Source organism: Bactrocera oleae, chromosome 5 (assembly GCF_042242935.1).
Source record: "Bactrocera oleae isolate idBacOlea1 chromosome 5, idBacOlea1, whole genome shotgun sequence".
Classification (NCBI taxonomy): Eukaryota; Metazoa; Arthropoda; class Insecta; order Diptera; family Tephritidae; genus Bactrocera; species Bactrocera oleae.
In genome coordinates, this window is record NC_091539.1 from 24,974,963 (window position 1) to 25,002,848 (window position 27,886).

The window sequence follows — 27,886 nt, forward strand, 5'->3', positions numbered from 1 at the left end:
TCTGGAGGTGTACATGGACTTCTTTCGTCAGAAATCATTTTTGGAACTTTTAGCAACTGAGTTGTTTTAGAATCTTTCGAGTCTGAGCTCATTTAAGAGATGTGCCGAAATACAATGAAATATTTTCACTGTAAGAAATATATGTATATTTGAAACCTCTTTTAAGAAAATAAGGGTTTTTTTTTTTTTTTTAAATCAACAAATTAATAACTTTTTTAAACTCGTATGAGTACCTAACTCTTTTATGATAATAAGAGTTTTATTTAATGAAATGAATATATTGCGCGTATTTCGTGTTTTATCGCTTTTTTTCCTTTAATATTATTTAATTGATTAATATTAAACGCAAATGTTTTTTATTTTTACTTTTATTTGTAAGTATTATGTGTCCGTAATTCCTATAGGGTATACCTATAAGCGGATCAGTTGATACATATGTACTTGACGTTATGCGCAATTGAGAGCTCGTCTTAGAGATCAATGCACTTTGTACATATGTATTTATGTAATATATTATGTTCAAATATTTTTGCGCATTCCTGCTTGTTTTTGTCGGTCAAAGAACAAGGGGTATTGCGGAATATTTGCCAATGTGGACTTTGAAGCGAAGTACTTATGTATTTTTGTATACCTGAGCGTGTATATGTACGCAGTGCGAAAAGGAAAGAATATACCGCAGGTATTCTTGTAAAATTTATGTATATATGTATGTATATACATTTTTTGTGATATATATATGTATATATTTATATATGTTAAATATAATATGTATATGCATGTTAAAATTTATTTTGTAAGTTTTCGCTTTTGTTTGTGTTTTTTTTTTTCTTTTGATTTGCCTTTGCTTATTATACGCAATCCCGCTTATACTTGATGGAAATTGGTGCAAGTAAATACTTGAATTGTTTAGTTTGAGAGATATTTTTGTGTATTTGAACACAACGGTAAGCAGTTAGACAATCAAGAGTTCGTTGGATATATATATATTTTTTTTTTTACCAAACTGTTCTATCTGTTAGCGGTATTTCGGTTTTTACCGGAAAATAAACCGAAATATAGAAACAGTTTGTTAACCGCTCTTTTTTGTTATTGCCTTTATTAAGACGGATTTTTGTAAAAAATAAACCGCAAAGGCATAAATTTAAACATACATATAATAAGAGGATATATACATATACTAAATGGAATCGATACGACTCACTTTGGGGTATCCGCCAAGGGGTTTTGGGGACAATATTTTATATATGTGCCTGTGCGTGTGCCTTTCGTTGTTTTTTCCCACTCCTTTGCTGCGGTAGGTGACTTTGGTGAGCTGGTATGGTTGTTGTTGCTAGCTGGTATGTTTTTTTTTATTTATTTAGTTCGCGCCCGTTCTGTCTTTTTATGTATGTATTTTTGTTGCTTTTTGTTGAAACTCGCGCCCGTACTTGATTTCTTATTGTTTCGCTCACGTTGTTGTTTTTCTTGTTTTTTATTTTTTTTTTTCGTTATGTATATATGTGTGTTTGTGTCACTGCACTTCACTCACTTCTATCTTTTGTATATATATATATATATATTTTTTTTTTTGTTACTCTCGTTTTTTTTTGTATATGTGTATGTGTTGTTCCACTGCACTGCACAGCACTTATATGTTTTTGTTTCTTTTTTTTTTTTCGTGTGTATATAAACGTTTAGTCACTTCACAGCACTTATGTCTTTTTTTTTTCGTGTGTATTTCAACGTTTAGCCACTTCACTTTCACTTAAGTTATATATTATCTATACTTTTATTTTATTTTTCGATTTTATATATTATATATATTTTTTTTTTCTTTTTCACTCTATAGTGCCGCTCACTATGGTCGAAGGACCAATAAATAATTGTTTCGTTTACGCACTTACCTTTTGCACTTTTGCACTTATTTAATTAAAAAATAAGAACGGATACGGCTTGTAATCTTGTGGAAAAAACACGGGCATGGTCTGAGTCGTGTGATGTCTGTTGTGGATCGTGTTGATGTGGTGTGTTGGCGCGCAGTGGCGTGTATGGAGGGGGGAGACGTAACTCATCTAGCCAGGCAGCAAGCAGGAACCGTGTTGACTGACGTGTATATTCGAATGTGTAGGAGCGCTGTGACAGCAGTCCAATAAGCGTATGTAGATTTAGCGATGATCCCGTTCTTTTTGTTAGGTGTCTTTGTGCATGTTGTTCTCAGAGGTTGAGTGTGGTGATGTCGTCGTGTGGGGTGAAATTCCTTGAGTGTTCACAGGTGGAGTGTGTTTATTAGGGTGTGCCAGTTTTTACCGAGTATATGGTGTACTTGGAGGAGGGAGTTTAAACTCATTTAAACAATCGCTGTTAAAAAACGAATATGACATAGACATTGTGAATGCACCACCTCTTCACAGCTCTTCAAATGGACAAGTGGAACGGTTCCATGGCACTTATGCGGACATAGCTAGAGCTATTAAAGTAGAAAAAATGTCTGATTACACATCCGAGTTAATTTTGAAGGCAACAATAGCCCACAATTGATCCATACACTCGGTCACAAGCAAGACCCCGATTGATGTGATTCACGCAGCATCTAGCGAACTCAGGCGGACCATAACAAATAACATCGCAAAAGCCCAACATGATAACATTGAAAGATCTAACCCGAACAGGCAAATTAGAGTTTTTGAAGTTGACGAAAAAGTGTTTGAAAAAAAACAATAAAAGGTTAGGAAATAAGTTAACACCGCTTTGCACAGAGGAAACGATTCAAGCACACCCGGAAAAGTCTGTTGTTATTATTATTGTCTACAAAGCCAACCTTAAGAGCACTTACTTACATGCGAGAGAATCGCACAGGCTAAGGTTAATAGTTAAGCACACAACAATCTTTATTCCCTCTTCTTCTACCTTTGCAGGATTAAATTTGCAGTCCTTTTATTGTCAGGAGTCGTATATAAGTAATCATAAAAGTCAGGGTGTCTCATACAATAAAGTTGTAGTTCATACCCGACACAGAATATCTAGAGCTTCCATATATGTTGCTTGCAGTCGAGATCCTACTGCAGAAGGTCTATTCGTTATAGGAAATTTTATATATTTTTATATTGTTATATTGCACACAACTAAAGCTGTGACAGAAACTTGGTGTTATCCCTGTGAAAATTTTGATATACCACGATTTACTCCAATTAACAAGCTGAGGATGGATAATACGGAAACAACCAACAGAAATAAACGAGGCATTATAATATAATATATGCAAAGCCTAGTATTGCTAGCTCTATAAACCAAAGTCAATAAGGACATCTTATTCAGGCCGCAAAGTTTTCAAAGCGGTTTTGTTTAAATGTTTCAATATTAATATTCTAGTTTTATACAGAAATTCAGCTTTTTCTGTCAGACATTTAATTGTAGAACTTCAGGAAATCCTTACATCTGAGTTAAGCAATTAAAACGTTGTACTAAATTGTTAGAGATTTTAACATTTGTCTAAAGTCCACAGGGACAACAATAAGAAAAATTCTCCAAGAAAAAAACTTAAGTTCCATGCATGGTGCAGAAAATTCAACTACACCTGCAGGTACAGAAATTGATTGGGTATTTTCAAACATGGATTCTTCCCATGTTAATACAATTACTTATAACACAGTACACAGCTATCATGACAGTATTTGTATCTCTATTTCGAACTAAAGTTTTCAGAGTGCAATAGCTCTTCATTTGTTTTCAAACATAATGGCATTCGAATAGTATAGCAATTTTGACAGTAGTTTTAAAGAAAATTATAAATAAAGTATATAAATACCCTAATTAAGAAAATTAAAATTATATGTGCTATTTGTTATTGAATAAGACATTATTGTATTAAAAACATATATGACAGAAATTAAATAGTGCAAGTATAAGGACAAATGAAATGTAATTTGAATATATGTATGTATACGAACCTCTATAAAAACTTATGTTTAATATTGTAAAGATTATATACAAATTAATATAATTATATAATTTATAAAGTTGTTAGTATTTATTATTTATAATTTTTTTTTGTACCAATTTCAGAGAGAGGTGAGAACTTTATGTCAAGTTGCCGCTTTATGATGGAATTAGTGATCGACGTGCCGCCCTTTCGTTCTTAACGTCCGTATCAAACGAATGTAAATAATAGTTTTCGACAATGATTTTGAGTTATTTAGTTTAAGAATATTTCAAATATACCATATTTTTAATAACTGATTTAAATATCAAGGCTGGCCAACCTGCGTTGTAAGCTGACACGTTTCAACGGGAAAAATCCAATTTTGGTGAATATCCAAGTTACGGTTAGTGACGAATTTTACTTGACATTGCGCTAATCGCAGCATTAGGCTAAACCCATCCCTGGATGAAACAAATAACCAATCAAACAGTTTTCTTTAACCGATAACGAAGACAATAACCAAAAAGGCCCATTTACTGTAATAGGTAGTAGAATGAAACGTTAAGAAATGAAAAAAAAAACTTTAATATATAGAATAGTAATGTTTAGTAGAATTGAATTAATTTGTACATTCGTCGGGAAATTACTAAATTTGTGTTGATTCAGTTTTTCAAGTTAATTAATATTGACATTTTTTAGGGATCTTAAAAGTTTTTTCAAAAGCTGTCAATCTATAATAACGCTGCGTTTAAGTAAAAAGATAGACAATATTAATTCTTAAAAAATATTTCGCAACAAAATTGTGTGAAAATAAATATTCAAAAAGTGTTTAAAGAGGAACGATTTTTAAGTATCAATGGCAAAATATTATTATTACTGCAGTTAAACTGTATCGATACTTTTCGGTAGTACGTTTTTAAAATTAATCTGTGTGTGCATATAAATACGTACTTATGCACTTACCTTCACTTCTTAAAGCAGTTATCACAAATCAAATAACATTTGTGATTACTTCAATACCTTCATTTTCTCACCATGGATTTTGTAAAGCAAATCTACACTAATAAATTTGTTTGGATTTATGAATTATTTATTATTATTCGGCAAAATAAGGGTACTTATGTTATACGAGTATACAGAGACTTAAGTAATTCGTTCAATAGAGTAAATTACGCAATTCTCGTGCAAAAACTTGATGTTCTTGGTTTTAAACCAAGTTTTCTTGAAAGAGTATCTATCTTCTTATTTCAGAAATAGAACACTACGAATGGTATCTGAGATTCGTTCTTTCTGTGCTTGATATTAATTAAAGATATATCTTCTGTAATAAAGTATTCAAAATGTTATTATAGGTATGCTAGCAATATACAACTTTTTTAATCATTCTTTTCATTTGATGAAAGGTGTCTGTGACAAACCAGCTAAATAATATAGTTACTTAATGTGATAGGAATAATATGCTACTGAACATTAAGTGTTGTAAAAGGATGTCCTTTTCCCGTAAAACTGTGCACCCTTCTTACTGTTAAGTAAAAGACTATAGTCTAGAATAAATATTTAACCTTGTTGAATCGAGGGTTATTGTTTTTACCGTGGACTCTAATTTTAATTTTAATCTTCTTGTTAATATAATTGTTTTAAAAGTTAAAAGTACTCCCAATGTTGTGAAGGGATGGTCTGAAAACTTTGGTGAGGCATATATTGGAATATGGTTCAGTGATACGAATTCCAAGTTACCAAAACCATTTCATTAAATAAGAGCTCGTTCTAAAAAAATTGGAGTTTCTTACAAAGCATTTTCTGTGAGATTCTACGTTATAACTTAAAATATACTTACCCTCACTAGCTGTAAAGGAATGCTTGACATAATATTATTAATAAAACTTCTTAATGAAACAGTTTCATTTTTTTTCACTTGTCTGAAGTTAATTTTAAGGTCCCAACTTACTTATCTAGACAGTTTAGACTTTGCTCTTAAAATAATCTAAAACTAATTTTTAACTAAACAAATCAATTAACCGCTTTTTATTTTAATTTTCATTTCCTTTCTAATAGCTAATTCAAAATCTCAGTGCATAATCTGAACGCTTAAAAACTCTTTTATCTCTCATTATTACGCAAAATCCACTCGAGTGCGGTGTGTGCCACTGACGTCGTTTGAGCTGGAGAGGTTCTAATCATTGTGTTTATTGCCATTAAGTAATGTATGAATATTTACATATATTAATAATTAAATAACATGAATTATTTATATGTAGCGTTGTAGTATAACTTCTTTAAGTAATGGTTTAAGAAAATTCCTGATAGCGAACATTAAAATTACAGGCTGTAATACAAGTATGTACATAGGTATATATTATATATAGGTATGCTGATATACTGGTCTCTCTTACTTTTTTCTGCTATTCGTATTTGAAATTTTCGCCAAACTCTGCGAGTCTTTCCAGGTGGATAACCTTCATATGGTTTTTTAGTTTTCTTTTGTTCTTGATTATACAGCTGCTCAAAACCTGCATTTTAAAATCCTCTAGATTCCTCTCGTTTTATACAGGGCTTTTATTTTTGCATGCATTTTTCTCAGTGCCGTTTTAAGGCTCTTGCACCTTTCTTCATCGTTTTTCCCGGTACTACAATTTATTTCAAATTTTAGGTCATTGGGTAACCGATATTGACTGTCTATTATAGATTTTACCATAGCTTTACCGTTGTATTGGTATATGAACAGTCAGATATTACCGATTTTTGTCAACAACCAACCGAACATGTCTGAGGTTCGATTATACTAATCTAATCTGTTATCTTATTAAGGTTAATGATCCTTTAGTTTTCCTAAAACCCAACACTAATTAAAAATGTTTACCATGACCAAAGAAAAATTCATTTAGTTACGCTCGTTTACATCACGCATAAAATAATTATAAGCTCGTTTAGATAAGGATGTGATAACCAAAAAATTATGTGTGAATTGTGAAAGCGATACAAAAAATGAAAAGGTAGCAGAAATACATTAGACGAATTCATTTGAATTTCAATTCAACTGTTACCGTATGCCTAATAAATTTTTACGCCAAGTAATGAAACGTTAATATTTGATTCGTAGAGAACAATTATAGTTTTTTTGTAAATCACTTAAATAATAGTCCAAGGAAGAGTTGTACAAAATGGGATGAAATTATACCGGATAACCTTCATCATAAATGGTTCTGATGGTGAACTGAATTTAATGCGTAAATGATGTCAAAGTAAAAGGTTGTTGTACGTGTATGCTATGTACATACGCTCCATATATGCAGCTAAAGATTGTAGTAAAGAATGTTAAAGAAAAGAGAAGGCGCAAATGATAGCTGTTCTAAAATGTAAATTCCTATAAAGGTTGTCCCTTCGAAAAAGAAATTCCACCACGTCCTAAAGGAACATGTTCCCCGCTTTATAAAGAACAGAAATTATTAAAGAAAATTGGAATAACGAAAAGAAATAAAGGAAATCGACTTATGGTAATAACATCTCAATAATGAGGTTATTTTTTTTCCTCATTATTGAGATGTTATTCCCATAATAGAATATTAAATTAAAATATCATTTAATTAACAAGATTTATAAAAATTAAAATAAGAATAAAAATATATCTATGATAGAATTTGAACTTGGCAAAATATTTGATGTTTCAATATAGAACAGTACTATACAAATAGCATTACAGATACAGTGTTGCAAATTTGTTAAAGTATCATGTTCTGCGTAAATTTCTTGCAACACTTGCAACAGCATCACGTTTTACTGTAGCTCTCTGCACATTTTATGCAAATAATCGGCAACACTTAACTTTTTCTGCACATCAGCTGAGTATCTGCAAATACACAATTGCTGTACCGCTGCAATTATTACGTAACTCGAACACATAATTTCATAGATTTTCGAGTAATGTATGGATTTTTACATATATTAATAATTAAATAATATGAAATAAAAATATATGTAGAGTGAATTCCAATTATGATTTTAAGCAAAATAAATAAAAAGTTTTAAATATTTTAGGTTTACGTATTTTCGACATATTCGAACATTTAAATAAATATCAACATGTGCAATATCTTCACTTTATTGCTAAATTTGGATATAACATTAAAGAAAAAATAGTTTCTTCAACCATTTTTTTCTATTGCCATTCATAATAAGTCAGTATTTTGCATAGCGTGAATACTGATCCATTGTATAAATCTACAAGTAAATAATCCTAAGATTTTCACTAATGCACACTCAAAAATTTCCCACTTGGTACGGGTTGCCTCGAAAATTCTACTACTAAAATCACACTTGGTACGGGCTGCCAACCAATATTCTACTACTAAAGTCACACTTTGTACGGGTTGCCAACCACTATTCTAGTACTAAAACGTCCAAATGACAGAAATCTGCTCTAGTGTGTTGTCGTGTTTGTTTTAAAATTTATAACTTTAAGAATGTTTTTATTCCATATTCAAATATTTTTGGGTTGTTTTAATTCCTAAAGATTAAATTTACATAGTATTATTTAAATTATCATTTTTTGTATTGAAATATTATTAAATGTTTCCAATTTTATCAAATATATTATTGTGTAACGGTGATTTAGAATATTTTGTGAATATTATTTATTACTTAGTAGATTGTTTTGATTATTGTTATTGTTCCTGAATTGTACCTCATTTTTTATATTTATTTTTTGTTCAATTCAAATAATTAATATTCATGAACTTGATTCATGTACCTGATTTTATGTATATATCTTTTCGAGATACAATTGTTATGAAAAGTAGATTGTTTTGGAACTGTATATATTATATGGGTGAATATAGATCTCCTAGGGAACCGAACACCCAAAAATGATCGGTAACGCACCTATATTGCAAGCGCAGAGGTTGTGAGGAAAAGCAACAAATATATAATAATCTTTTGTTTCGAAAATATTCTTGAAAGTTTTCATTAATATTCTCCATTGTTCACAAACAAGCCTTTCATTTACATCTCTGTGTCAAAAAAAAATCAGATTCGATCAGGTGATCACGGCTGTTTTACACACATAGGAAAACAGCTGATTCTTTGGCTACTTGTAGGCTTATACAATGTACTGATCTAATATACTGAAAAACGTGAGCATCAGATCTGAGAAGCACTTTCTAAAGTACAATTTCATAGATTTCGACCCAATCAGTAATCGCATTGCTTTAAAAGCAGCGTAAAGGGGCATCTGAACCGCAATTAAATATTGCTAAACATCTGTATTGCTAGCAACATTGCTAATGGAGACTGCACATTGCTAATGTTTAGCAATTAATGTCTAAATACATTTCATGCCTACATTACCACCAATGATCTGTTATTTTGGTGGTTTCACCAGAGAATGTTAATAAATAGAGTAGGCGCATATGTTAAGAAGTACTAAATTGAGCTTTTCACAAGAGGGAACATCGAAAAATACAACTTCGAATCTTCTGAAATACACCACGCAATGATCGAAATGGAGAAAAGGCTTTAAATAGACACAAAGAATGTTCTTAAATAAATTATGTAAATGCTGATTTACATTTGCATATTACAAAAAAATTATTATTTTTGTAATTTAAAATAATCATATAAGAGGATTATTGATTAAAGCCGCAGAATTTACAACAAAATATGTAACTTATAAATAAATTCTTCAACACATTTTTGTGCGTTGCATGAACAATATCTAATAGGCAAAGGATAACAATAAAACAGTGGCTAAGCGGCCGCGATTTTACTTTTGCGGTGGCTCAAGTCGCAAGCGTGAAGGAGTTAAGCCATTCCGACTGCAAATGCTTACGATCGAATCCTGTAAATCATAAATCTTAATTTTTATTTTATTATTTGACATTTTCAGCTGATCGCAATTCAGTTTCTTTAATAGCATATTTTACTCAATTAAATAATTAGAATAATTCATGAAAATATGTTCATATGTTTGGGTTTATTGAATATTCCCTTATTTATGCGTATTTCCACAAATGTGAAAATCACACATCCATTCGTAAATACACGTACGTTGATGCTTGCTTCTTCTTGCCCCGCACAAACAATTACTTTTTTGCTTTTTACGAGAGCAGCTAGAACAAAGCAAGTTGAACGATCGCACGCAAGGAGGAGTCCGGGGGAGTACTACCACATAATTACTTCACATATATTTTTATTAATCGAGTTTATTTTAAAACGTTTAAATAAGTATGAATTTATGAGTATATATATATTTTCGTACATATTATATAATAATATTATGTAAATAAGCCCTAAAATATCAGTATTTCTCAATAGAAATTAATCAATATGATAATACAATATATATCCTCCGTTGAAACGCCTCTGACCATGATGGCACGCGATGGAAGTAACGGCGCGGAGACGGGGCGGAGCAAAAAACCAAAAGACAACTTTGCCGACATTTTGCACATCGTCGCGGAGTTGCCAAAATTTGTTTAAATCGAAAATTTTAGGACCATGTCGGTCGGCTATGATGTCGGATTTGTCTTTTTTGCAGTGCTTTGCTATTGAAAATTGACTTATGCTCTTTCGAAATACTACGACTACCGACTGGGCTGCAATTTCATAGCGTCTGTAATTTTTTTTGTCGTTTGTCCGATTGTTTGATTTTTTTTGCAAATTGCATATTGAGGGACATACATACGTATGTGTACATATATGCAAATATACATATATAGACATGCGAATGAAGGGAAGACAATTTCGAGAATATTCACATACAAATTGATTATTTGAAACAAGTATGCTGCTTGTATAGTACAGTTCCTTATGGCAAATTTACATGAAATAATTTGTCTGAGTTTAAATCCCATCAGATGTAATATTATTTCTTTTATAATTTTATAAACTTTTTTTACTAAATTTATTTTAATTTTATTTTTCCCTAATTATATAAATGTTCTTCAATTTCTTTTATTTGTTTTTGTTATTCTATTTTTCCTTAATACACATGCCATAGAACATCTGCGCATGCATACATCTATTAGCAGTTCCTTTATAAGGTGGTGGAAATTTGCTTGGTACCTTGTTAGAGTAGCGTAGTTTGTTGAGTTCGATTATCATGAGGGGAGGGTCCCTTTTTGACGTGGTGTAATTGGACTTTCAAATTCTCGCATTTTCGATGTTCCCTTTTAATAGTTTACATTTTAGCACATCTAACATTGGCACCTTCTCTATTTATTAACATTCTCTGGTTTGACAGAGCTGCTTTCACATGCACAATTTTGAAGAGGCAACATAGCTGCGGTGGTATGAATCTAGCAAATATGAAATGCTAATATTTTATGTTTTGTTACGTAAACTGTAATTTTTTCAAGTAATATGTATTCAAAACATGGAAAATAGTGAATAGATACATACATAAGTATGGTTAGTATAAATAGTTTAATGATACTTATAAGCATATGTAAATATCAACCATCATATTTAATTATTGAATTGGTAAATAAACTTGATAAATAAAGGCAACAATTATTTAAGTCTTAAAACATAAAATCTCAGTTTTCCAAAACATGCATTTGTAGAAAAAAGTAGAAATCGAAATTTTTGATGTATTTGACATATGGTTAGCATTGGCAGTGTGCCAACGGTAGAAAAATGTAAATTCTGACAGAAGAAAGTGAAATTTTGACATATTTCGTGGTGAAACCGAATATCAGAAGCTTACCCAGCTCAGGACAACATACAGATATGCGTTCACGAAAAAACGAATTAAGAGTAACCATTGCATACCAACATGTAAGTTATAATATTTCAAAAAATCTCTCATTAATTTTTACATTTTGCAGTAAGATACAAGAAAAAATGATATACTTAAGATGTAATTCTTAACACTAAACCTACCACGAGCGGTCAAATGACCGTTTTCAAATTTTCTTTAAAATTTTCTAAGCACCAGACCGACTGAACGATTTATATGTTTTTGTAATAGAATACTCTCGAAAACTCAAATCTGAAATTAAAAAATAGATACTGTTAACATCATAAGTTCCATTAACTCTAAATTTGGCAACGACTCTGACACCGATAGTGACCAAGAAAACATTTTGAACATACGTAGAAGACAAAAGAGAAGGATATTTGTAATTAGTTCCGAAAGTGAGAATGAAGAAGAGCTAACCGAAACTGCTATAGACGGAACTGAATGGCAAGAAATAAAAGAAGGGTCTAATCCTGGAAGAACAGAGATGCATAATATTTTTAGAGAAACATCAGGCCCAACCGGGCATTCTAAACGAACTATTATGAAAGATAAATTTTTTACAGCATTTTCTCTTATTGTTGATCATAATACAATCGAACATATAAGAAACTGCACGGAAGCCGAGGCATTTCGAGTGTTGGGAACTAAATGGAATCTATCTACTGCAAAATTATATGCATTTATCGGATTATTGTATGCACGAGGTGCATATGAGGCAAGAAATTTAGATATTTCACTCCTATGGAACAAAAAATGGGGACCAGCATTTTTCTCAAATACTATGAGCAGAAATGCATTTACGGAAATTATGAGGTTTATTCGGTTTGATCAAAGAAATCAAAGAAGTCATCGCTTACAAACCGATAAATTCGCTTTGATTTCTAAAGTTTGGAACAAATTCGTAAAGAATAGCCAAAACTGTTATAAACCAGGAGCATATATTACTATAGATGAACAATTGTTTCCAACAAAGTCAAGATGCAGATTTACCCAGTACATGCCAAATAAACCCGACAAATTTGGCATCAAATTCTGGCTAGCGTCCGATGTAAATAGCAAATATATAATAAACGGCTTTCCTTATTTGGGAAAAGATGAAAGCAGAGATCCTTCAGTTCCCCTTGGGGAGTTTGTCGCTCTGAAATTAGTAGAACCGTATACAGGTCGGGGAAGAAATATAACCATGGACAATTTTTTTACAAGCATTTCGATAGCGACTAAACTTTTTAGAAAAAAATCTACGGTTGTTGGAACAATTCGAGCAAATAAAAGAGAGTTACCAAAATTGGCAAAACAGAAAAAAGACAATATGACACGTTTCTCAACAAAATTATATCGGACAAATAATTGTACTCTGACAGTTTATAAGGCTAAACAAAATAAAAAGGTATTGATTCTTAGCTCAATGCATAATTCGATGAAAATTGAAAAAAATGATGCCTGTATACCCGAGACAATAAGATTATATAATAACACCAAATTCGGTGTAGATGTTACAGACCAAATGGCCAGAAAATACTCTGTAAAATCTAAATCTCGGAGATGGCCACTACAAGTATTTTTCAATATCCTAGACTTAGCCGGGATAAATGCATGGATATTATATAAAGAAACAACGGGAAGTCTAATATCAAGGCAAAACTTTTTATTTCAATTGGGAGAAGAACTTATAAGCGAATATCAAAAAGAGCAACAGCCAGGCAAGGAAGAAGAGCCAGCAAAAGCAGCCAGAAACATTAGTGCACAAACAAGTGATCGGAAAACATGTCAGATAAGATATTGCAAAAAAAATAAGACAAACAAATTCTGTCTAAAATGTAAAAAGTACGTATACGGCAAATGTGCGATTGAGAAGCCTATAATTTGTAAAAAGTGTTGTATATAAGGAATAAAATGTAGATGATTTATTTTTAAATAAAAGAAACTATATTTTTAATTATGAAATAATTATTTTCTTCATTTTATATTAAGAGATATAAGTAATTTCAAAATCCGTCATTTGACCGCTCATGGTAGGAATAGTTATACATGCAATGCTGGTAGGTTTAGTGTTAAGTAAATATAAACTATTTCTTCAAGTATTTGTTCAATTATTAACATAAAGACATAAATATGTATGCATATCAAATGCAAATATACTAGTAGCAGAGAATGTTAATGAATAGAGAAGGAGCAAATGTTAGCTGTACTAAAATGTTAATTACGATGAAGGAACATCGAAAACGCGCAAGTTCGAAAATAAAATGTCTCCACACCTATCAGGGTACGCAACGAACTACACCACTCTATAAGCAAAATGTATACACATACATATGCACAGATGTTCTTTGATATGCGCATAAACAAAAATTGAAATAATAGAAACGAAAGTAATTGACTTCCGACAATAAAATATAAATAATAAGGGAAATTATATTAAAATAGAATTCAAATATCATTTCATAAAAAAGGGTTATAAAAATAAAAAAGGACTATATAAAATATGATAGGATTTGAACTTACGCAAAATATTTCATGTTGCAATAAACAAGTGTGCTATACAAGCATCACCACAGACAATATTCAAACTCTTATGTCTAATCTGTGAACTCAAACAGCTATTGTTGTTTACTTGCTTCAATGTTCATATGTCTATATGTGAATATTCTTGAAATTGCCTTCCTTCATTCGCATGTCCAAATATATTTGCATATATGTACACATATGTACATATGTATGTACCTCAATATGGCTTTCGCAAAAAATCAAACATTCGCGCAAGTGACAAAAAAACGTAGACGCACCATCATCGACCAATAATATTCAAGGGAACTCGCGGCTTATTTTCTAAGTATTTCATACTACAACGGCAACAAATTCATTCATAAGGAACGTGCGTCTGCTTCAAAGCAAAGTGCGTTCGTTCATAACTCTGCGCCGCGCTATTTTTTCTGTGCGCCTGGTAAACCACATTTGGTTTTCATATAGAATTCCTACCGCAAATGCGCGAAAATAAAAATGAATGAAATTGAATTTGAAGGTCTTCAGTAAAATTGAAGAATCAGCAAAATTTCAATTTTACAATTTGTATCACTGAAAATGCTACCATCCCCCTCGCATTTGTATGTTGCCCACAAGCTGCTTCCTCACAACATTTGCTAAAAATCAGAAATTGAAGAATTTGTCTGATGTTCGCTTCAGAAAGGAGAATTGGCAACATGACCTCTTAGCGATTTGAAATATTATTTTAATTTTTTTCATATTATGCACTATATATGGCATTAAATTATAAAATTTATATAAAATTGCCATTCATATGAAATCATTAACTACTTCTATATATTCTGTCGATTTAGCCCATTTTATCTACAATAAATACGACGCTATGAAAATGCAGCCAAATCGGTAATCGCAATATTTCAAAAGTCTAAGTCAAAAGCCTAAGTCAACTTTCAATAGCAATCCACTGCAAAAAGGACAAACGAGACAACATAGTCGACCGAAATTGTCGTAAAATTGTCGATTCAAACAAATTTTGTCAACTCCGCCAAATGCGCAAAATTCGGCGTCAATATGTATGCGAGCTCATATGTATATATGTATGTTTGTCCACAAAGTCGTCATTTGGTTTTTTTCAACAACACAATGTCCGCGCGAACTTGCCGTTATTTCGTTGGCTTGCCACCATGCACAGAGGCGTGTCAAGTGAGGGCTCATAATATATTAATATGTTGCTTAATTTGTATTGAAAAATACTAATGCATTATGACTTATTGACGTAATATAATTAATAGATACGTAAAAATATAAATACAAATAAATTCATACCTATAATCGTTTTCAAACTGAATTCGATAAATAAAATATATATCTGAAATAATTATGTGGTGGTGCGCCCCAATCCCTCCTTGCCTGCGATCGTTCTACTCGCAAAAAACAAAAAGTGTAGACAAAAGTCTTTGTTTTTGCGGGGCAAGAAGAAGCAAGCATCAGCGTACGTGTATTTAAGAATGTATGTGTGATTATCACATTTGTGTAAATACGCATAATAAGGGAATATGCAATAAACCTAAACATATGAACATATTTTCCTGAAATATTTTAATTATCTCAGGAAGTAAAATATGCTATTAAAGTAATTGAATTGAGATATGCTTACATTCCAATTAATAAAATAAAAAAATAAATAAAATTTCAATTTTAGGATTCGAACGTATAGGCTCGTATTCGGAATGAGCTTAACCCCTTCCCACTTACGACCTCAGCCACCTCAAAAGTGAAAACACGGCCGCTTAGCCACCGTTTTATTGTTATCCTTTGCTCAATAAGCACTTACTCACGCAACGCACATACATACATAAGTTGGAAAAATTGCCTATTAAATGTTTATTTTATTATGAATTCTGGGAGTTTTACCGATAATACAGATTTTTAATTCAGAAGGCTTTTCATAATTATAAATTTGTCATATTATAGAAATTGAAAACATAAATCTAAATAGGTATGCGCAACAATTTTCCATTGAGGAATATTCGTTGTGTCTATTTATAGTATTTCGCATATTGTGTGGTGTATTTTTCTTTTTCGAATTTATATTTTTCGATGTTCCCTCATGTGGAATTACAAATTAGTACTCAAACAGTTTCATTTAACATTTGCTCCTTCTCTATTCATTAACATTCTCTGCTAGTAGTGGGCTAATATGTTGCCTAAAATTCTCAATTAATTACCAAAGCAAAAATTAAAACAAAGCAATGCGTTTGTTTTTATTTCAAATGTCAAAATTTTACTTTCCATTTGGCACAGCTCAACGAAAAATTTGTTTACACCATACGACATTTTTTCACTCCAACTCAACGCAGATAGGAATAGTAATATTTATCACACACATTTTTTGAAAACGTGAAAGCGACACAAATAAAGGGTAAGTACTAGAAATTCCGATGTGCTGGTTGCACAAATATAACTTTTTTATTTTAGTGTTTAATTTATTTGTTAAAGTTTTTCTTTTAGCGCTGCTAAAGTTAATTTTTGATTGCAGTTTTTTATGCCTGTGTATTACAAAACCTTTTGATTGTTTTCTTTTTTTATCTTTTTACTTTCGACAAAAGTGATAACCAAAGAAATTGTGAACATTTCCAGATACGTTTAAACGTTCAAAAGGATGGCATTCACTTGGTTTGAATCACAAACTTTCGCTCGAATCTGGAGAAAAATATTGGCCTGATGACTATATGCAAGTACACAAACATACTTAATAAAATATAAAAAAATTATTACGATAACTTATTCTATTTGTTGCACCGTTGAGGTTCCTGTTCGTTATAAAAAGAAGAAGATTGTATCTGTACGTCTTAAGCGCTCAAGGTATTGTTAGTCGCACCAATGAGAAATTGACGGAGTGTCAGTTACCAAAAATAAAATTTACGAGAGTGTTATACCAGAGAATGTAAATTTATAGAGAAGGAGCAAATGTTAGCTGTTCTAAAATGTTAATTACGATGAGGGAACATCGAAAACGCACAAGTTCGAAAATAATATTTCACCATCCTGTCAATTTACGCAACGAACTACACCACTCTATAAGCAAAATGTACATACATACATATGCAGAGTTGTTCTTTGATATGCGCATAAACAAAAATTAAAGTAGTAAAATGGAGAATAATTGACTTATGAAAAGAAAATGTAAATAATGAGGGAAATAATAATGAAATTAGAATTAAAATATCATTTAATAAAAAAGGGTTATAAAAATAAAAAAATATATAAAAAAATATCTGATAGGATTTGAACTTAGGCAAAATTTCACGTTGAATTAATCAGGTGTGCTATACAAGCAGCCCCACTGACGATATTCGAGCAATTTTGTCTAATCTGTGAACTCAAACAGCTATTGTTGTTTACTTGCTTCAATGTTCATATGTCTATATGTGAATATTCTTGAAATTGCCTTCCTTCATTCGCATGTCGCATATGTATGTCCCTCAATATGTCTTTCGTAAAAAATCAAACATTCGCGCAAGTGACAAAAAAACGTAGACGCACCATCATCGGCCAATAATATTCAAGCGAACTCGCCGCTTATTTTCTAAGTATTTCATATTACAACGACAACAAATTCATTCATAAGGAAGGTGCGTCTGCTTCAAAGCAAAGTGCGCTCGTTCATAACTCTGCGCCGCGCTATTTTTTCTGTGCGCCTGGTAAACCAAATTTGGTTTTCATATAGAATTCTTACGCATATGCGAAATTAAGTTTATAAAATGAATGAAATTGAGTAAAACGAGAAAAATTCAATTTTACAATTTGACAGCCACCACTGAAAATCCTACCATCCCCCTCGCATTTGTATGTTGCCCACAAGCTGCTTCCTCACAACATTTGCTAAAAATCAGAAATTGAAGAATTTGTCTGATGTTCCCTTCAGAAAGGAGAATTGGCAACATGACCTATTAGCGAGTTTAAATAATATTTATATTTTTGCATATTATGCACTATATATGGCATTAAATTAAAAAATTTATATAAAATTGCCATTCATAAGAAATCTTTAACTACTTCTATATATTCTATGCACACTGCATATAGTACTTTTATATGTTTACTTATTATCATTGTTTCATAGTTTGTCGATTTAGCCCATTTTATCTAAATACGACGCTATGAAAATGCAGCCCAATCGGTAATCGCAATATTTCAAAAGAGCCTAAGTCAACTTTCAATAGCAAACCACTGCAAAAAGGACAAACGAGACAGCATATATGTATGTATGTTTGTCGACAAAGTCGCCATTTGGTTTTTTTCAACAACACAATGTCCGCGCGAACTCGCCGTTATTTCGTTGGCTTGCCACCATATAAATATGTTGCTTAATTTGTATTGAAAAATGCTGATGCATAAATTACTTATTTTCGCACTATAATAATAATATACGTAAAAATATAAATACACATAAATTCATACTTATAATCGTTTTTAAAATAAATTCGAAGTATAAAGATATATCTGAAATAATTATGTGGCAGTGCGCCCCTGACCCCTCCTTGCCTGCGATCGTTCAGCTTGCTTCTCGCAAAAAGCAAAAAGTGGGACAAAAGTCATTGCTTGTGCGGGGAAAGAAGAAGCAAGCATCAGCGTACGTGTATTTAAGAACGTATGTGTGATTATCACTTTTGTGTAAATAGGCATAATAAGGGAATATTCAATAAACCTAAACTTATGAACATATTTTCCTGAAATGTTTTAATTTTCTCAGGAAGAAAAATATGCTATTTAAGTAACAGAATTGAGATTAGCTAAAATGTCAAACAATAAAATAAAAATTAAATTTAAGTTTCATGAGTTTCAGGATCCGAACGTAAATGCTCGTATTCGAATTGAGCTTAACCCCCTCCCGCTTACGACCTCAGCCACCACAAAAGTGGAAACGCGGCCGCTTAGCCACCGTTTTATTGTTACCCTTTGTTCAATAAGCAATTGCTCACGCAACGCACATACAAAAGTTGGAAAAATTGCCTATTAAATGTTTATTTTATTATGAATTCTGGGGTTTTTACCGATAATACAGATTTTTAATTCAGAAGGCTTTTCATTATTATAAATTTATCATATCATAGAAATTGAAAACATAAATCTAAATAGGTATGCGCAACGATTTTTCATTGAGGAATATTCGTTGTGTCTATTATATGTATATTATTCACGCAAAGTTTTACGCCGATATAGTCGTTGTTGCTTGATTTACATTCTGGAAAGTGAAAAAATGAGATGGAATTTAAAATGGTGTTATACGGGAAATACGATATGGGTTTTCACCTAAAAGGGAGCGGTGCCAACTCCCTGTCTAATTTTGAACGTGGTTCGTATAAAGTAATCTCATACCATCCCAGAGATAAAATTGAATGTCTCTGGCGTGTTTAGTGCTTGGTTTATCGCGCTCTTAGTAGTTTTTTACAGTACCGTTATATGGGGAGTGGGCGGGGTTGTCCCCCGATTTCACCCATTTGCCCACCGTCGATAGAGATGCTAAAAACATATATTCCCAGTGAATTTTGTTATTATAGCTTTAGTGGCTTTTAGCGTCAATCTTTCAATAAACTGTGTACTATGTTGTAAAGCTTAGAGAGGAAAAACACTAACTACCGGAATGCAATTAAATAAGAAAACTCGTTGCAATTGCTTTATATGCTCTTGGCTCTTCTGCAGAATACCAAACAATTGGAAATATGTTTGGAATTGGCAAAAGCTATTTGAATAAATTCCCAATGAACGAAACTCAATTGCGGGAGTTTTAAATTGTTTTGATTCATTGGAATTTCTTCAAGTGTTAGGAGATATTGGTAAAAAGGTCAACTCTTTACAGTGTAGTTTTTTATTTTTAAGTTTTAGATGGATGTCACATAGAAGTTCGCCAAGCAGCAGTTGCTATAATAATAGCATTATATAGTTGAATAAATTGAATAAAAAATTATAAAGGCTTGTATTCTACAGTTCTTCTGGGTTATGTAAATGCAAGGTTCGTTTTTTCATTAATCTCGTTCAAGTCCCTAACGTATTCCTTTAATATTATAGATGTCGCTTTATATACATCAACGTTGGTAGTCCAGGCCGTTGAAAAGATTTTTCAATATTTGAGAATTCATCTTTAAAATACCAGTTGGTACAATTTAGCTTATTTAAAGACATGACAACGAAATATCGTTCATTAATGTTCCAGTCGTTTTGTTGGGCGCCTTTACATTCAAACTTGATGAACATTGGATGAATCCGCATCCTTTTTGTAAAAAACAACCTTTGAATAAAAAAAAGTTTAACTATGCGCTCTCGAAATACCGAAGAGTCGTCAAGACTTTTCGGTCATTTAAAGGGAAGATGTAGGCGTGTTTGCAAATTCTCGAATAACCACATGGTCAACGCGAAAGCTGTCCTCAAAGCGTGTTGAGTTTTGGACAACTTTTTGAATGAGGAATATGATGAAATTAATGAAAGTTAGATTGCAGCTAGGGATCACTTCCTTACACTTTTTCTCGAATTAACCCGAAACCCACTTCTTCCAAACGCTTTATCACACTGTGATGCGTTTTGTTGTAAAATGCGGAGAATTCGTTGGTGAAATATGCGCTTGAAAATACTGAGAACTCATTTATAAATTAGTGGGAAATAAGTTTTGCAGAGAAATCGAAAATACATTTTGTGTAAAATTTTAATTTATTGCCATTAATTTTAAAAGCTGTTGTTGTTGTAATAGTTATCTAGTCTCCGCTTGGATGATAAGTTATAGTTTGGTTGTCGTCGAGGTCATCTAACGGGAGGCCCAAGAGACAAGCTCTTTTGACGGGGTCGGATATTAGGGAAAAGGGTGTTAGATGACTTGGGTTTGTTGGGCATACAAAGAGGTGGTTAGTATCATGCGGAGACTCATTACACGGAGGACATATGTTTGGAATATCGGGGTCTATTCTGTAAGTAGGTAGGTAGGTGTAAGTAGGAGTTTAACATGCTACCATTTCCAGAACGAAGTTGCGTGAGGGTCACTCTGGTTTCGCGAGTCAACTCGAGCTCTACGTCTGCTATGAGTGGTGGTTTAACTCCTAGTACACCACTCACTGAGAGGGAGTCGATGAAGGTGTTGATGGCTCTACTGGGAAAGGCGGCCAGTGCTTGTCTAAAGCTTGTTGCGTCCGAAGTCCGGTCGGCGTAGTGTTTGATGTCGTCGACGTAATCAAGGAAGGACGTCTTGATGTTCTTAGGAATCGGCTCCGCTTCAATCAGACGACTGCAGGGGTGATTTCTACGAAAAAACCCCAGCAGAAACTGCTTGGAGAGGAGCACATTATGTTTCTTAACCGGAAGCTTAAGGGCCTAACTGTGCAGGTGTTTTATTGGGGACATCAAGAGGCCTCCCGTGATAGTCCGGAGTACAGTGTTTTGCAAGTCTGGAGCTTCTTCGTCTGCGTTGCACTACATCCAGCCATATTGGTGATGCATAGTTTAGGACCGGCCGGCCGAATGTCTTGAATGTTGCCAACCAATCATCCATTGTGCCATCGACTGTTCTGATCCAGTCTGTCCTCCTTCGTCCAGTTTGTGAAAATGGTCGCTGAATCCTTGCAGAGAAGAAGCGAGAAAAGTCCAAGAGATGGCTGTTTACTTTCGAGCACATGCCTTTGATTCCATTGCCCGACAGTCAATAGCGTACGAGGTCACGGAAATTCCCGCTGGTGGTAGGAGGAGTTTCGAGATGTAGAAATGAAGCAGTAGTGGGGAGAGGACACAACCATGCGGAACCCCCTGTTTAATTCTTCTAAGTTTGGAGTTTTGACCTCGAAACAGTATGGATGAATGCCGTTCGCTCAGGTAGTTCATAGTCCACCGTTTCAGCCCTGGAGGGAGCGTTGATTGTTCTAGGTCCTCAAGTAGCGTTGTGTTATTGACTGTGTCAAAAGCTTTTGACAAGTCCAACGCTACGAGGATCGTCTCGCAGGGTGGCTTCTGGTTTAGGCCATGAACTATCTGGGCGCTTATAACGCTAAGTGCTGTGGTGGTGCTGTGCACTTTTCGGAAGCCATGCTAATGGTCTGGTAGACTCAGGTGGTGAGTGAATGTTGGGAGTATCAAGGCCTCAAGTGTCTTCACTACTGCGGAAAGGAGAGTTATCGGACGATAGGACTCCCCTTTATTAGCGGGTTTCCCAGGTTTCAGTAGTGGGACCACACTGCCGACTTTCCACACATCGGGTATTTGAAGAGTGGCCATCGACAAGTTGAGGACCTTGGTGAGGTAGCTTACTCCCGTCGAGCCTAGATTTTTTAGCATCAGCATGCTTATTCCGTCAGGGCCAATGGACTTAGACGTTTTGGCCTTTTTGATGACACTCTGAACCTCCCCATCGGTGAAAATAAGTGGTGCGCAGTCTTTTGGCATTTTGCGCAGCCGTCGGGTAAAACATCGTTTGGCCTTGTCGGTCAAAAGGTGCAGTGTAAACTGTCGGCTAAAATAGCTCGCACACTTCTTCGGGTCAGAGGAGGCATGGCCATCGAATTAAATTTCAAACCGGTCGTCATATCTCCTCGGATTAGACAAGGCCTTGACAGTAGTCCAAAGTTTACTCATACCGGTGGAGAGGTTGCAGGACTTCAGGTGCTCTATCCATTGTGTCCGCTTAAGTTGATTTACCATTCGCCGAATCTCCAAATTGAGATCCCTTATTCGGGGATCACAGGGATCGGCATGGCGTAAGGTGTCGCGTTCGTTTGCTAATACAGCTGCTTCGGCTGGAAAATTAGGCGGAGTTCCGCGATTCTTCCAGCCAGTACGAAGCGAGCAGTAGCAGCAGCGAACACTTTGCGGAATTGACGCTCGCCAACGATAACGTCCATAGGAATGGGTAGTGCGTTGAAGGTCTCAGTAAATTCTGTGAAGCCGACCCAGTTAGCTTTGTTAAAGTTAATAAAGGTGCGGTTGTTCACAGAAATAAAGTCGGGAGGTTTCTCGCTGGAGATAATTATGGGCAGATGGTCTGATGCGAGAGTTAGCATAGGTCGCCAGGTTATGCTATTTATCAGACCACCGCTAGCGATGGTAATACGAGGCGAGCTATTACAGGGGCCCATAATTCTGATGGGGCTTCGTCATTCGTATGCAGATTGTCGAGTCGTCAATCTGTTCCACCAGCACCATCCTCCTACGATCGTTTGACATCGTGGTGCGCGTTAAAGTCGCCTAGCACCAAACGGTTTTCACCACGAGGTAGCGCACCTATGTTCGGGTGATATCCTGTTGGGCAACATGTAACTGGGGGATGTATATATTATATATCTCGAGCTCGACATCGCCTAACCGGACAGCTATACACTGACATCCATCATTATTTCGCTCGCGATCATTACGCAAAATGTTGAAACCTGCACAACTTAGAAGATCTGAACGGCTGTTTAACTTGGTTTCTTGGACCGCAGCAATAAATACGCGTTCCCGGCTCATATATTATATGCAACTATCACCTCGATCTTACTCTGGAGTCCGTTGCAGTTAAATTGTAGAATTCGCGTTTATCGCGGATATCCGGTTGTGATCCTGGGGTTGAGGGAGGTACGTGTAGGTGGTGGTTGTTGCAGCTGTAATATCCGCATGTTCGGTTGTCGCACTGTGGTGTTGTTCGGTAACGCCACTATATGGCATTGCGGGGACAGACTCCTACAGCACGGGGCAATATACGACGCACTCCACTCACGTGTGGTGCGCAGGCCGGAACACGACAGAAAGTGACACCAGCCAGTGCAGGAATTGCACTTGACTGATGTGACGTTCCAGCGTATTACGATCTGACACACGGAACAGACTGTGAGAAGAACAAGGAGATTCTGGAAGGTTGGAGGGGTTGGCCAGACTGGGAGTAATGCTGCCTTAAGCTCCTTAGGGCCGTAGAGGTCCTTTCTTGGCCACTCGACTGGAGTGGCGGCGTAGTGCGCGAACATGGTGCAGGTTGCACAGCCGTTGAGGCAGATGTCGCAGTATTGCGTTGACAGCATGGTTCCACGTAACTCGTGATCCACTCCCTATGTGTCTTAAGGCCTGAACAGGTCTTAAGATGGCTCCATCCATTGCATGTATTGCACCTAACCGAGGTGGAGTTTGGATGGAGCCTTTTAGCGCAAACGCAGCAGTGGAATTCCTCGGGGCCCGGGTTGGACTCGATTCCAGCACGGGTCAGGAGGATACGAAGCAACCCTGCTGCTAGGCGGTACTCTAATGACGACAAACTTAAACTAACACTTACCAATCCAAACAGGGTTAGATCGCCAAAATAACAGCCCTTGGCCGGGTAAAATCCGGGTCAATTCCGGTAACGTAGAACCGGCTGTTGTGAGAATTAAATTTCAAAAGCTGTTTGTGAGCGGTTAATTTTATGATCCTTTTCGAATTCATCTGCTATCAGGCACAAATTTATTGCAGGTATAGTGAACATAAAATAAATATTAATAATTGCATTAGATTTATACATACATAATTTTTCAGGTTTTCAAAATGCCGCCTTCAAAATCAAAAGGCAAGAGCTTCTTTATTATAAATTCAGATGCTTCCGCCACATGCAAACTCTGCAACAAAAATTTAAAAACATCAGATAACACGCCGAACCTTCGCTGTCACGTTTAGAATATACATTAAAAGGTATTACTGGAAATTTCATCAGATGATAGTGCAAAGTTCTCCTCCGAAGCTATACCGCACACGCAACCGAAGCATAGAATTTCTGAAAAAACTAACATACTACCAACAGCTGGGACGACATCGTAGCGTTTTAGTGAGCTATCTGAGAGTGCAAATAAATAGACTGTAAAGTAGTATTGTCAATATTAAAAAATAAATCGAAATCTCAGTTGTCCAAGACAGCGCTGATCAACCAAATGTGAAAGACTTTTGGGTAAGTCAAAAGTATTTCTTCTCAAGACGGCACTAGGTCAATGCAAATTACTGAAGCAATGATCAAATTTATTATTCTACCATTTCCATGATAGGACGAAGTTGATTTCCGCAGCTCATGAAAGAATTGGTTCCGCTTTTTAAAGTTCCTAGCAGAGACACAATAAAACTATGCGGGGATGAAATATATGAAGCGTTGCCTTGTATTTTCAAATAATACATTCGTGAAAGTTACTGTCTAACATATGACATATGGCAGCTAATTAAACAAAAAAAAAAAATTTTCTCGGCTTTTCATCAAATAAAACGTATCCACAAACAAAGGCAGTATTTGCGACATTGTTATGTTTGTTAAAAGAAGTGTTACTACCAGTGATGAAAAGCGAAAGAAACAAATACATGCTTCTACAAGTACTGCAAAGAAAATGATTATTAACTTAAAAACTCGAAGAAATTCATGTTTTTATATGTTAGAGAGATTTGTCGAGTTAGCCCCTATCTTAAGTGAAGTCTGCACACTCCCCAGAAGCACCTTCTATGGTTATTGCCTCCGAGATGGACAAACTCAAGAAAGTGATTATGCTATTAAAGTCCTTTGAAATTGTGACTACGGAGATTTCCGCGGATACCTATTGTATATTACCGTTAGCTAGATTATACCTCTAGTAAGTTGTTAAAGTGAAGCTCTGTCAAAAACTTCACCCCAAGATGCCATTTTAAGGGAGCTAAAAAGTGAACTGCAAAAGAATATGAATAAAAGATTTGACAAACTTAGATCAAATTCAATTCTGGCGTAGGTTACTGCGTAAGAAGGAAACTACTGCATTTTAAATGCTCTAGCTAAAAGCTAAATAGTTTTTTATATAAACAGTTTTATAAAGGATGCGAACACTCATTTGAAAGTTGAAGTGCAAATGTATCTTGGATCAGCTGTTGCACCTATCAATCAGAATCCAATGGAAATGTGGAATGACATGAAAAAAGTGTTTCCGGAGTTGTATAAACAGGTTTCCTAATATTTACCTTTGTGGCCACTTCAGTCCCGAGCAAACGACTATTTTCTAAAACCGGAGCAACTATCATGCAGCAAATAAACCGCTTGACAGGGAAAATACTTTCAAAGTTAATGTTTTTGAATTCGGTTTTATATATGTATCTATTATTATACTTTCATCTTTTTTTTAATTCGGTTTTAAATGAAGAACTGTGTGTTCAAAAACCTTTTACATTTATTATAAGGTTGTCAAATATCTCCCTTCCGCTTTTTTGCTCTTCATTCAATGCTTTATAAAAATTGTTACAGTGATCGGATTTAGTTAAAATATGCGCCGTTTTGTTCGATGATCTGTTTCAATCTAGACGGCAACTTCATAATACCTTCCTCGTAGAAGCCTCCCTCCTTATTTGCGAAGAATTCGGACATCCACATTTCACAAGCCTCTTTTGAGTTCGGACCACCAAGGGCATTCGCCATGGACAGGAACAGGTGGTAATCACTTGGCGCTACGTCCGGGCTATATGGTGGATGCGATTAAACCTCCCATCCGAGCTCCCGTAGCTTCTGACGAGTCATCAACGAAGTGCGTGGTCTGGCGTTGTCCTGGTGGAACACTCCACCCTTCCTGTTGGCCAATTCTGGACGCTTCTGGTCAGTAGATGGTCGAATTAAGCGTCTGGCCATATGGGAGCAGATGTTGTTGTTGTTGTAGCGGCAGAATTCTGCCGAGTTGACAGTCCTTGGCCGGAATAAATCCGGGTCCGTTCCGGTTACGTAGACCCGACTGTCGTGGGAACGGATATGGGAGCAGATCATAGTGGATGATTCCCTTCCAAGCCCACCAAACACACAGCAAAACCTTCCTGGCCGTCAATCCCGGCTTGGCCACTGTTTGGGACGATTCACCGGCCTTCGACCACGACCGTTTTCGCTTGATATTGTCGTATGTGATCCATTTTTCGTCGCCAGTCACCATCCGCTTCAAGAATGGGATGAGTTCGTTCCGTTTCAGCAGCATATCGCAGGCGTTGATTCGGTCCAGAAGGTTTTTTTGCGTCAAATTATGCGGCACCCAAACATCAAACTTTTTTTTGTATCCAGCCTTGTGCAGATGGTTTAAAATGGTTTGGTGACTAACTGCCATCTCCTGGGCGATGTCACGAGATGCCATATGCCGGTCTAACTCGATGTATTCCATGATTTGATCGGTATTTGTCGTCACAGGTCTTCCGCCGGCTGGCTTATCCATGGTGTCGTTTTCACCGGCTCTGAATCGTCGAAACCATTCCTCCGCGGTTCGAAGTGATAGAGTACCATCTTCCAAAACACCATTAATCTCACGGAACGTTTCTCTAGCGGATTTGCCTTTAACGAAGGAAAACTTTAAAATAATGCGAATTTCGGCGTTAGTGAACACCATGTTTACACGTCTATAACTGTTGAACGCAATATCCAAACTAATCATGCATAGCGTTGTTTTGTAGGTTATGTCAAGACCTTTCAAATTATGTATAGTGTTGCCAGATACGAGCTCTGTAGCGCTTTGTACATAGCCGCGAAATTCAAAAGACAAAAAGGCGGAAGGGAGATATTTGACAACTTTATATTATTTGAGAAAAAGTTTAAACAGATATCTACCAAAATATGTCAACTAAAGACGTACTAACTACTGCATTTCATTTATTTCTGATTCTGAAACTAGCTTTTTATGCTCATTATTAAAATACAAAGTTGAAAAATACACCGGTGTTTTGAAACATCGATGTTTCAATGGCCGATATTTTTGATTTCGATGTTTATTGAACCCCGCTTCATTAAACTTTATATAAAACTAGTGGCATAGTACGAA

General features: G+C 34.9%; 1 long non-coding RNA gene and 2 pseudogenes across 1 annotated transcript; all 3 read left to right on the forward strand.

Moving 5' to 3' along the window:
* Positions 1–3,799: 3,799 nt before the first annotated feature.
* LOC118680096 (uncharacterized) lies at positions 3,800–6,036 on the forward strand. Its single transcript, XR_004975604.2, has 4 exons — positions 3,800–3,912; positions 4,042–4,136; positions 4,229–4,301; positions 5,954–6,036. It is a non-coding gene; the product is annotated as an uncharacterized lncRNA (long non-coding RNA).
* A 13,385-nt stretch (positions 6,037–19,421) lies between these two features.
* Positions 19,422–20,765, forward strand: LOC138857344 (uncharacterized; annotated as a pseudogene).
* Positions 20,766–24,644: 3,879 nt separating this feature from the next.
* LOC138857345 (uncharacterized) lies at positions 24,645–25,395 on the forward strand (annotated as a pseudogene).
* The last annotated feature ends 2,491 nt before the right edge of the window (positions 25,396–27,886 follow it).